Source organism: Cnephaeus nilssonii (assembly GCF_951640355.1).
Source record: "Cnephaeus nilssonii genome assembly, chromosome: 11".
Lineage (NCBI taxonomy): Eukaryota > Metazoa > Chordata > Mammalia > Chiroptera > Vespertilionidae > Cnephaeus > Cnephaeus nilssonii.
Window position 1 is genome coordinate 5,400,521 of NC_137082.1, and position 11,463 is coordinate 5,411,983.

An 11,463-nucleotide genomic window follows, 5' to 3' on the forward strand; every position below is an offset into this window, starting at 1 on the left:
GCGCCACGCTCACCGGCCAGCACAGCTACGGGTCAGCGAACACCTGAGCACTCGCCCTGTGCCGGCGCTCTGCCACGCAGTGTAAGGGTCACTCTGGTCCCACACCCCCCCTGGGGAGTCGTCCCATTGCACACACAAGGAGCTGGGGGGGAGTGACACAGCTAAGCGGCTGGGCTGTGACTCGGGTCCAAGTTGCTGGGACTTCCCAGCCTGTTTCCCACGTACGTCGAGCACTCGGTCTAGCATGGTGCATGTCCCAGATCATGAATGACAGGTGCTCATTTTACTGGGAGCTGGAGAATAAGGAGGTTACGACTCAGTCATCCATTCATTCCACACGTGTTTACTGAGAGCCTACTGTGTGTCGGCACTGGGCTGGCGGCTGGGTTTACACATTAGCTATTGGAAGCGCTGGGGAAAGAGGGCGGGGCCATAGAAATGTGCTGAGGACCACCCAGCACCAGCTTTGTGCTTGGGGGGCTGGGGTCCTGCTGTGTAACCACATGGCGGAGGGCAGTGGGGCTCAGAGGGGACGTGCCTGGCCAGTGGCACACGATGACATAGTGGGGAGAGCTGGAATGTCAACCCAATTCTGCCCGCTCCTTTGTCCCAACCCCGGGCGTGGATGCCCACGGCCATTCCTGCCAGGCCCCAGCCGCTGTCAACACTGCAGCCTCCAAAGACGATGGGTTCTGTGACGGCCCTCCGCCTAGCAGCACAGGCACGACGGGTTCTCGCCCGCCGCCTGGCTGCCCCGGAAGCCTGTCCGCTCGCTGTCCCGGTAGTCTTCCTGGCATTCCCAGAAGGACTGCCCCTTTCTTGCCCTGGGCTGGGGTCCTTCCCCTTTATGTCCTTCCCATCATTGTGGAAGGAGGGGGGCCTCTTTGCCTCTCTCTTCAGAGAGATACCAGTCATCGGAGGTGTCTGTCCCCAGGGTCCCGGGCCATTTGCTGCCTGCCCAGGTGTCCAATAAACTTCCTGCACACCAGCTTTGCGTCTGCCACCTGCTAGGCACGGGGTTCAATGCAAACCTTAGGGTTTACAATGCCTGAGGGGGACACACCCACACCCGTCCCTCAGCACCCAGCGCCTTCCCTCGCCTTAGGATACGCACATGGACCCAAAGGGCTCAGGGCCAGGCCCCGGCACGGGTGTGCTCAATGTGTGCTCTGCGAGGCGGCGAGGCGGCCTGCACGCCAGCACTCAGTCCTCATTCCTGCACCCGCCCAGGCCCCTGGGGCACTGGGGGATTGGACCTGAAGCACCGAGGGCCGAAGTAACTTGCCTGAGGCCCCCAGCTAGGAAATGGTCAAGTTGGAACTCCAGCCAGGCTGCCTGACTCCAGAAGCCCCTGGCTTAACTACTAGGATATATGGCCTCCAAACTCCAGCAGACCCGAGAGGAGACTCCTGTCCTCCCACAAGGAGCAGCGGGCCACATGCTGACAAAGGCACTCTGAAAGGCTCCAAGTAAAAGGGGTGACTCTCCGGGTGAGCTAGATGGGGCCCACCTGGGGGTGAGCAGCAGGGATTGGCTGCGCTGCTCCCCTGAGACTGGCCGCGTCTGCTGAGTGCGCTCCGTGCTGCCCAGCTAACCGGACCCTCGCCCCCTCCCTTGGATGGCGCCTATTTTCATATCCATTTTCTCAAACAGAATTCCAGGTACAAATAATTCAGTAGGGGTCACTTTTTACTGATAAAGGTTACCGTCCATCATTAAGACCCATCATAATGTTTTTAAAAATACGAAAACTATCTTTTTCAGATGCACACTCTCTGACACAGACCTTTTTGGTCCTAAAAAATCATTGTGGGTGTTCCCAGAGTCCCATAAACAGGGGTGTCGCTGCAGGATAATGTACAACAATGAGAAACTGGAGATGACCTCAACACCCCGAAGAAGATCAGTTCAACAAACGATGACACATTAATACGACGCAGTACTGTGCAGGCATAACTATGGTGCAGCAGGAAGCCCACTTCCTGACATGGAGCAGTGGGTAGGGTATGCTGTTAGGGAAAAGCAGAAAGTCACAAAACGGGTTGCTTAGAAGGATCTTGTTTTTATTTAAAATATGTGTTTAGGTAGATGATTGATATAATTGATAGGTGGAGATAGATAGATAGGTAGATAGATAGATAGAGTAGGTAGTAAGATAAAGTAGGTAGGTAGATAGGTAGATCGATAGCATCTGAGAGAGAGAGAGAGAGAGAGAGAGAGAGAGAGAGAGAGAGAGAGAGGGAGAGAGCGCCAGCAAATATTTATTGAGCATCTACTATGTACCAGGCACTGAGCTATGTGCTGGGGATACAATAATGGACAAAACAAAGTCCCCACTCTTGAGCTTGCATCCCAGTGGGGAGGCTGTCTGTGGGGGCAGTGGAGCCGCAGGACTCGAAGCACAGGAGTGCTGTGCAGGCCGGATGGGCCCCGCTAACAAGCATGGAAACGCCTGGCGGGCGGGGACGGGTGATGGGCGTGGAGAGGCTCAACAGGCGATTTTCCCTCTTTTGTTGGAAATTTTTTGAACTAAACATAGGGAATAAGTCGGGGAGATAGTTCCGGCGTCAGACTGCCTGGGGTCGAAGCCGTCCCCCGACTTGGTGAGTGGGGCAAGAGTTTGCCTCGCCTTAGAGCAATCTCTGGGCTAAGTGTGAGTGCCGTGCTGCCTCCTAGTTCCCCTCTCGGAGTGCTACCATGCACCGCAGTCAAGGCTCTGACAAGGTCTGCAGTGTAGACAGCTGTCTAACTTTGCTTAATGCCATGTTTAATCCCCAGCCCGAGGCATCGCTGCCTGGGATGCAGGCCCCAGAAACATGTCCTGAGCTGAGGAGAGGGACGTGTTAGGAAGCACTTACAGGAGAGACCAGAGCGGACTGGAGAGGAAGCCTGGGGGTAGCGTGTGGGGAGGTCAAGTGAGGGGGCTGTCCCATGGAGGGCGACTGACTCCGTCCCATCCGAGTAAGGGAGCAGGGGCTTTACTCACACCCATATCCTCAAGGTATTGGGTAAGCTGCGCCCAGGGTAGGAGTGTGAATTCCCTGCTCAGCCAGGTCACAGACTCAGGGCGGCCTTCGGAGACATGCGGGAGCTGGAGCCCGGCAGTGGGAGCTCCCAGGAACCAATAAGAAAGCGGAAGTGGTAGAGGGACCAGGGACACGAGGAGACAACTGAGGGTGTGAAGGCTCCAGCAAGTCTTACAGAAGGCAGCTTTTTAACTTTGCTTAATCTAAATGTGTCTGGCCACGGCCCTCTTTCCTGCTCGGCCTCTTTCAGCAAGCAGCTTCTAGAAGGAATATTCCGCAGATTGCAGACACCCAGGTTCTGCCAGCAAGTCACCCTTTGCTCCACTGTTTTTAACGTGTCGGTTATACTCCGGCTCCCCTGCCAGTGCCTTTAGGGCAGAAATGGTGACCTCTTCTTGCTGTGTCCTCCAGGCCTGGCATCCCCACGGAGGGGAAGCAAAAACAAATCTCTGCGCAGTCAATGAATCGAGTCACTGTTCCTTTAAGCTGGAGCGTTCTACAGGTATCGTGGGGCAGGTGGGAAAGAAAGAGCCCCCCTTGGAAAATGTGAGGCCCGTGTGTATTTAGTAAAGTACAAGCTTTCTGTGCAGATGGAACATAAACCAATGACATCAGCACCTGCCGTCCTCTCCTGGGCGCTGTGCGGAGCCCCGTGGCCGCAGCGCCAGGGCTCTGGGGGCAGCCCCAGGCTGAGCGATATCGGTGACAGGTTGTGGAGGTCAGGCCCCCAAAGGCCTCTGGCCATGGCCATCCTTCCCAGCTCTGACTTCCATAAGTCCATCATGATGGTCTGCTGGCCTGGGAGCCTCCGGACAGGGGCAGGATGTGGCAGGGAAGGAGACCCTGCGTCCTCTTCCTCTGCTCTGAGCACTTAGAATAAAACCCACACCAGATGCACCGGAGTCGGCCCCTGTCTGCAGCTCCCACCTCCCCACCCTCCACTCCACCCCTGGCTCAACCCCCTCCAGCCCAGCAGCTTTCCCTCTGTGCCTGGCTCATTCCTACCTCAGGGCCTTTGCGCTTTCCATTCCCGCTGTCCAGAGCGCCCCTTGCTGGTCTCTCCTGGTACTGAAGCCCCATCTCAAACATCCAGACCAGCAAGCCCGCCCCGCCCCCCCCACCTGGGTCTTCACCATCCAGTCTCCGAACTCTCCTATTTTCTGCATAGTCCTTCCATTTTCTGAAATTCTTTTTGTTTGTTTTCTTAAGTATTGCCTGGAATGTGGCTTCCAGGAGAGCAGGGACCACGTCTGTCTTTGCTTGCTGTGCTCCTCCGTGCTGAGAACAAAGTACATGCTCAACAAACACCTGAGATGATGGAAGAAAGGAGGGGAGAGGGAGGGAGGGAGGGAGGAAAAAGGGCCAATGGACAGATGGCTCGTATGACTTCGCCTCTGTTAAATAATGTGGGTTTCCTGAGTAAGGCCAGGGACAGGAGAAGGAAATCTGTAAGATGATCTATATCAGTGTGTGTGTGTGTGTGTGTGTGTGTGTGTGTGTGTGTGTGTGTTCCACAAAAGCAAACGTGCAGAACAAAAGCAAAGATTGGGCTAAGTGTCTGCAAGGTGCCTTCACCATTCTGAGCACTTCAGATATGTCATCATCCCATCAACCCTCTGAAACAGGTTCTGTTTTTAGACCCACTTTACAGATGAGAAAGTGAAGGCTCAGAGAGGTTGGACATCCACCCAAAGTCACACAGCCCGGCCACTCTAACCCCTGCGGCTGCTTTCCACAGTGTGGCCTCTCTGGAGGGACGGCTTGTCCCATTTCCTGGCGCTACCCCACACCCAGGCCAACCACCACCCCGCCGTCATCGCAGCACCCCAACAGTTAAGCCCCTTCCCAGCTGCTCTCACCAACCCCCTCCATGGGGTAATGAAGAAAGTGTCAGCAGAAGCAATTGCTAGGAGCCCTACAGAGAAACTGCCCTATTGAGTTTTTAAAATTAAATCGATTTATAATTTATACCCTGCCTGCTTCCAAAAGGGATTGGAGGTGGTTTACAATAAATGACACATAAAATGGAGAGGCTGCTAACTAGAAAGAGAAGAATCGAGAATAACACACAGGAGGAGGGGGCAGGCAGTCTCCCACACACCTGGCTTAGGGGAGGTGGCGCTGTTTTCTTGTTTGAGCCCCTGAGTCCTGGCAGCTGAGGCAAAAAGGGAAATCGGTGCAGTGCGTCAGGGGACCTGCTGCTGCCTCCGGGCCGTGAGCAGGTCCCTGGCTGGCACCGTGGAGGCAGGACATCTGGCTCGGGAGTGGCCTGGCTGTCTTTCTGCTCTGCTCCTCAACCCTTCTCCTCCGCGCCTCCATTGTCTTCAGCAACCTGACTCCCCCATCTGGGACCTCAGGCCCCGCCTCCCCTCCTCCCTGCTGGCACCATCTACTGGCCCCTGGGGCACCCTGTGCAGAGGACATTGTGCCCAGTCCCTGGCCTCACCCAAGGAGCCCACATCATTTAGAAAGAAGTCCCCTTCTTTAAAACCCCCAATCTGACCACCCTCACCCGCTCCCAGTGCACACAGTCGAGGTCAGACTCACCTCTTGACCTCTGACTCGGGGTGGGCATGTGACCCAAAATGGTCCAATCAGAGCCAAGACTGGGGCTTTCACTGGAACTATTTTGAAAAAGATCCTCTCTTCCACTGGGATTGCTGAGCTGCCACTACTTGGGCGTAGTCTGCCCGAGAGTTAGCCAACATATAAGAAAGCAGGTGAGAGGCAGAGAGGGGATCCAAGTCCTGATGACATTACCCAAGCACCTGGATCCAGCCTTTCCTGAAGCTGATGGGCTCCTGGAAAAGGAGCTACGATCCGGAATACTATGTAGCAGGTAAGAAGAATAGCAAGCTCTCTGTGAGTTACACATAGCGTTACCATATGACCACTCCTAGGATTATTCCCACAAGAATGAACACCGGTGTCCACATAAAAACCTGCCCGTGAATGTTTGAGCAGCACTATTCACAAAAGGTAGAAACAACCCCAATGTCCATCATCAGAGGAATGAATTCACAAATGGGGTCCATCCATGCAGTGGAACATGACGCAGCCCTAGAAAGGAAGGAACTAGTGATTCATGTAAAATGTGGGTGAACCTCACAAACACGCTTAGTGAAAGAAGCCAGACACAAAAGGCTACATCGTGTATGACTCCACTAATATGAAATGCCCAGAACAGGCAAATCCACACAGAGAAAGGCATGAGTGGCTGCCAGGGGTGGAAGGGGAGGGGGGCGGGGAGCGGGGCACGCCTGCTTACCAGGTACGGGGTTTCCCTCCGTGGTGAGGAGAACTCTGGGACTAGGCTGTGCTGACAGCTGCACTGTATTGCGGATTGCTTAATGCCATTGAATTATTTACTGTAAATAGTTGCAGCGGCGCACTTTATGTTATGTGTATTTGACCACATTTATAAAATGATATAAAAATCAGAGCGCTTTGAAAAAAAGATAAAAAGTGTGGGAAGCCTCTTCCCACGGATGGGGAGACCTCCAGGCATGGCCGCGCGGAACAGAGGTTAGAGGATCGCGTTCAATCCGGTCCCGTTAATGGAAGAAAGCGACGCCAAGGTACCTGGACTGTGAAGAGTTCACACGTGGCAAGCGGGACTTCCTTTGGGGAGGGGAGTGGGAGGAAGGGGGAATCCCACTTTGCATCCTTTGGGGGATGTCCTGCGACAGGAGCGATGCTGGCCTCACCCCTGCACGGGTTGTTCCGCTCTCCACCTCGGCTCCCCGCGCCTCCCCCACCGGGTTTCCTGGCCTTCGCTGGGGTCCTTTGGGACCCTTCCCATCTTCTCTCCTCTGGGAGTTCTCCCTCCCTCCGTGCACTCAGGGCAGGTGCCTCGCCCCTGCCCCCGAACTCCCAGGTCAGCAGGGCCCCAGCCCCCATCAGGCCATTCCCTGCAGAGGACGGGGACCGCAAGGCAGCAGCCATCCTTCTGCTCTCCGGAGTGTCAGGTTCAGAGATTGAGAAGATTCTGGAAGATTCTATTCGAGCCCTGGGGAGACCCAAAGCTGTGGACACATAGTTACCTGGGATGCTTGTTAAAGCCCCCAGGTCCCCCAGCGGGGTTCGTCCACCCGGGCAAGTTTGGGGAGTGCAGCCCCTCCTCGCTCCACTGTGCTCCAGGCAAGCCTCCCAATGCCCACCAGGCCCCCTCCTTTCCTGGCCGCCAGCTCCCCCCCAGAGGCACCTGAGAAATCTTATGCCCCAAGTTGGAAAACGTTCGAGCCAAGGAGGGGCGGCCCGCGTCAAAGGTGGCCCAGGCTCGTCGGCGGATCGAAGACCAGTCGCTGAAATGACCTGGGTTCCGAAATGAGTGTGATGGTGGGTCAGTGCTGCGGGCCAGCTGGTTTGCTCAAGGTGACGGTCTGCTTACGGACGGACGTTACGAGCTTTTCATGTGCCCACCTCCGCCTTCCTGCCCTCCGCCGGGCCATTGAGCTGTCTAAATCAAGACATGGCAGTCCGCAGCGACCGTCCGGTGTCCGCTCACCCGCCTGGCTCTCTTCCTCTCCTAACGTGAATCTCCTCTATCGGCCCAGGGATGGAGGGAGCGGCCTGGCACACAGCGAGTGCGCAGCGGAGAATGTAGTGCACCGTTCCCGTGGAATAAGGCTCTGTACGGACGGCAGGAAGAAAGGTCCGGCGTGCAGGGCCACGAAGCTATGATTATTCCAACGTCCACATTACAGGCCTCGGCAGGCCCCACGGGGACAGGCTGGCCCGAGCCCCTGGGCTCATCGCCAGTTTTCCATCTGGCCGGTTTATGAGCCTCACTGTGCGGAAGCTCCCTGAGGGCCGGAGCTGTGTTTTAGAGGCCCCTCCCCTCGGAGCCGGGATGAAAGGGGCGCAGTGAGCTCCGGTTGGATCCATCTGGATGGACTGGAGGTGCAGGCTTATTCTTTGTGCACCTGCCACGCGTTTCGGGCTGGCGTCCTCGGCTGACGAGGAACTGCATCCTGTTCACCAAGATGGCCCTCGAATTGGGAACCGGGCTTCCACCAGAACCACGGTGGCGGGTTGGCCTGAACCAGTCCCTGATTTCCTGGGGCCTCCATTTCCCCTCAGGAAAGTGGGCCTCCGTGGCCCATTTAGGTGCAGTGCAGTGGTGGTGGTCCCCTAAGAAGGAGCAAAGGACGCTTGGAGGACTTCGCGGGACATTCATGGGACTCACTATTGGGTCCTCGTCTTTCCTGCCAAACACTCAGGGACACACACCCAACTCGATCATTCGCTCATTTATTCATTCATTCAACAAATGTCAGATCTCTTTGGCTCTGAGATGCATAGTTTGTCCACAAGACAATTTCTCTGAAACCAGGATGCCTTGTAACATCGACATCTTTGACGCAACAACATATAGCAAGGCTCCAGAAACTAAGGTCCACAGCCCAACTCTGGCCCACCACTTGTGTTTGTAAATAAAGTTTTATTGGAACACAACCATGCCCATTGGTGGGTGTGCTCTCAGGGCTGCTTTCGCGTATTGACAGCACAGCTGAGCTGTGACGGAAACCACATGGCCCCCAAAGCCCAGAGAGTTTACTCTCCCACCCTCCCCAGAACAAGGCTGCCCGCCCTTTGTCTGGTGTTTATGAAGCACCTGCAGTGGGATCTGTCAGTGCAGTGGTTAGAGGCCAGGACAGGGGCAGGCAGGACCGGCTTTGAATCCTACTTCCGCCTCTGGCAAGCAGTGCAGTCTCTGGCCAGCTGCTCTCGGAGTCCCCGGCTCCGGGTCTCTAAGAGGAGGACGTGGTGAAGATGAAAGGAAATCCGGTGCCTGGCACACGGTGGTCGCTCAGTAGCGAGACGCCTCTCCATTTCTTAGTGTTATTAGAATTGCCGTTATGGGTACACGCCAGGCACTGTGCTGTAGGGATTGGGAGTGGAATCAGACAAAACAAGCTCTCTGCCTTTAAGGTGAACTTTACAACCCAGGCACAAGAGAGGGGCAACAGGAAAATGCTGACAGAGAAATCCTGGTAGAGGATCTGAGGGGCTGGGGAGCCCACAGGCAGTGCCTAATCCAGCTGGTGGGTAAGTCAGGGAGGGCTTCCTGGAAGAGGTAGGGTCTATGCTCTAATCTAAGGGGTGCTGAGGAATGAGCCAGTGTCCACACTAAGAGCAGGGTCCTGAGAATCCATCAGTTCTGGGGTGGAGTCCCCACTCCCATACTTCCTGGCTCTGCAATCTTAACCACGTCTCATAACCATCCGGTGTCTCCTCAGTTATAAAATACGGCTGATGACTATGACAATGACAGCTACTACTCCTGCTAGCAATAACAATGCCTCCCCTAAGGAGGTGGAACAGCAGGTACTTAACAAATGCCTATCCGTCATCTTCTGTTTGCCTGGCTCTGGGAATAAGGTAGGAAATAGACATATGTCTGGGGAAGGGAGGGAAAGCCAGCTAAAGGAGTAAAGAAACACTTGCTCACAGGTTGGGATAAATACTCTATAAACAGACAGGGTGCACAGATGGAGAATGGGGTGTGGGGTGTGGGGTGGTCAGGGACAACACTCAGAGCGTGCCAGGTTCACAGCTCCCAGTGGCAGGTCTAGCTCTGCCCCTGCCCAGGCAGCCCCTGCCCGTCGCCCCTGCCCCTGCTTTTTGCCACGAGAGTGCGCCCAGCTTGGTGCTTCACACTCATTTATCTCATGGCCCCACTGACGAGAGATCCCTAACCAGTGACTGGGGAGTAGCAGCCAGCCAACAGACAGATTCCATTCGTCTTGCCTGCAAAATGTCTTCTTTTAAAAAATGTGACCTTGCTGCTAAGATTAAAAATTAAGAGATAACTCATTAAACACACACACACACACACACACACACACACACACACACACACCCCACACCAATTTCCAGTGTCTGCCGGAAAAGCTAGAAGACCCAGCCACCTGGGCCCCTTTCCGTCCTGGATGAACAAGCTTATTTGCCACACTCTCCAGCTCTCCCTTAGGTGTCACACACACCCATGCGGCTCCCCTTACTTGTTACCTGCTTGGCCCCGTTAGGCCCCTGAGTTTGCAACCCTTCGACCAGGTGCTGAAATTCCACGGGCTGAGCACAATTTGTTGGCCCTTCCCCACCTTCCTCTGGGGGCCAGGAAGCGGTGCCACAGGGACCAGTCCACAGGCCCCGGGCCCTGGCTTCTGGGTCGTCTGGCCGGTGGGGCAGCTGGAGGAGACCTGGTGGGGCTCACTCTTCTGCTGTCTCCGGCACAGGCTCCAGGTCCCCTTTCTAAAGGTCCCCACTATTTCCAGTCCTGCAGGCCCACATCAGCCTCGCTGCTTTTCCTAAACCCTGCCCACCCTGCACATTTTTTAGAGAATGGCTTTACCAAACCCCCCTCTCCGACCCCCCCGCTCCCTCCTGGCTCTGAGCCAGGGGGGTTGCTACATGCTGGATGCCCACGGAGCAGGATGCAGGGTTGGACTGTTGCCATCGTGTACCCTGGGCTCCTGCCTGGATGAAGTGTCCCTAACAAAGAAGTTGACCACCTGCCGCCCCTCCTCACACCCACTACCCACGTCCCGCCTGTAGACTCAGGCCTGGGCCCCAGAAAACATCATTACCCCAGAAGTTGCACCACCTCCCTTCCCCAGGACCCGGTGGGCCACTTCAAATGCAAGTCTCGTCTGCTTCACAGCGGCATAAACAGCGTGAGTTTTAAATCGTGTCGGGATTCAGGGACAGTGCTCATTACCAGGTTCCTGGGAGGGAGGCACAGCTGCCATCGGGTATTTGAACGAGGCCACAGAAAGCCACAGGCAGGTGCTATCAACGCCGTGGCCTTTGCTGGGTGACAAGAGGAGGCTGTCACAGAGGCAGCGAGGTCTAGCTGAGCGTCCCCACACCTTTTAGGACAGAAACAGAGAGAAGGGCAACCTTCACCTGCACCTGCCTTGGGCACCCAGAGCGGGCCTGCAGGGGCCTGCCTGCCTGCTGTCAGTATGCAGCGACAGCCACGTTTCTGCGCGGTGTGGTTCCCTACTGCCCAGGACATTATGCTGTCCCCAGGTAACAGAAGAGCCCACTGAGGCTCAGAGCCGACAGGCTCTCGCCCGGAATCGCAGAGCTAGCTGGAGGAAGGCTTAGGGTGAGACCCCCCCAGTCTGCAATCCCAATCGCCATGATAACCCTGACCTCAGGGGTGGCAGCCCAGGGCGGCCAGGCCTGGCCTCGGGGAGTGGGGGCTCTGCTTGGAGACCCTGCCTGGCCCACTGATTCTAACAGAAGCCGCCAGACTGCCCGGCAGTGAGGTGTGGAGCTCAGTGCCCATCTCAGGTCACGTGAGCCATCTGCTCTCATGAGGCTCCTTGGCTGGCCTTAGAGAACTGATGGGCGTAGAGCTGAGGCCAGCCATGTGTGGGAGAAGATGAAACTCTGACATTAAGAACCCCATTTCTATGGGAACAGG